The sequence below is a fragment of the Cyprinodon variegatus genome, unplaced genomic scaffold (assembly GCF_000732505.1).
Source record: "Cyprinodon variegatus isolate N-32 unplaced genomic scaffold, C_variegatus-1.0 Scaffold606, whole genome shotgun sequence".
Classification (NCBI taxonomy): domain Eukaryota; kingdom Metazoa; phylum Chordata; class Actinopteri; order Cyprinodontiformes; family Cyprinodontidae; genus Cyprinodon; species Cyprinodon variegatus.
In genome coordinates this window covers 39,441-40,494 of record NW_015151059.1, presented here as the reverse complement: position 1 = coordinate 40,494, position 1,054 = coordinate 39,441, and positions in this window count along the sequence as shown.

Genomic DNA, 1,054 nt, shown 5'->3' with positions numbered 1-1,054 from the left:
TGCCTCGCCAGAGCCGGGGCATTAGGCTGGAAAAAGGCTGGGAGACGCATTTGGCTGAGAATGAAGGGTGAGAGCGATGGAGGAGGCTGTGCAGAGCCGGGAACCCTCTGACACTAAATGAATCCGTCTTATTTTCACACAAACACTCTTTAATAACGCTGCAGAGGTGTCAAGGAACTAAATACTTCCTAAACTAGAAACGTTGCCTATCTATACTTTACTGGAGTCATTTTTTACTTCTACTTTCTACTTCTTAACCCTTTATAGGGAACTCAGTGAAAAACTTTGAAAATCAAAATTTCCAGCCAATATTGTTATTGGAATCCAGGACAAGACCTTATTACCTTTGAAACATTCAAAAAATATGGATATTTGGATGTTACAAATTAAAGTTATTGTAATAACAAGAAACGCCAACTTCCCGAATATTTTAAGAAAAATTATAAAAATGCTTCTATAAGAAATTCCTGATAAACACTCTGAGAGTCAAAGGAAGACATTTTTTTGGTCCAATATAACCTTAGAGGCACAGTTTTTAGTTTATAAACCTAAATAGAATTGTAAACCATGCTCATTAACTTTTCAATTACTTTTTTACATTTTTTTTCTCGACTTGTTTACTTTTTTCCATCTTAGTTTCCAGTAGGTAATATATAATTCCAGGGCTCATCTAATTGGTCAAATGCCCAAATCAGATGTACAGTCATGTAACAGGATCTTTGCTGAATGGATGGATATAGATCTAGTGCTTCTAGATCTCACTGAGGGATGGGGGGATTCCATTTGTAAGGCAAGTGATCAGAAACGGTACCTTGCCCTAAGGCAGCATGCAGGAGCCACTTTAGTGATCAGTACCACTCAGGCGTGTCTGAAGGAAAGGACGCTATCCGTGTTTAGCGGAAGAGTTCAAGTAAAAAAAAATTGATTGACTCATTAGTTTTGTTTCATTGAAGCTCATTTTCATTATGGCCTGTTGGTATTGAAAAAAATAAAAATTATTAGTTTCATCCAGACAATTCATTTCTTTGTGGTTGGACTCGGTGCTGCCCCAACT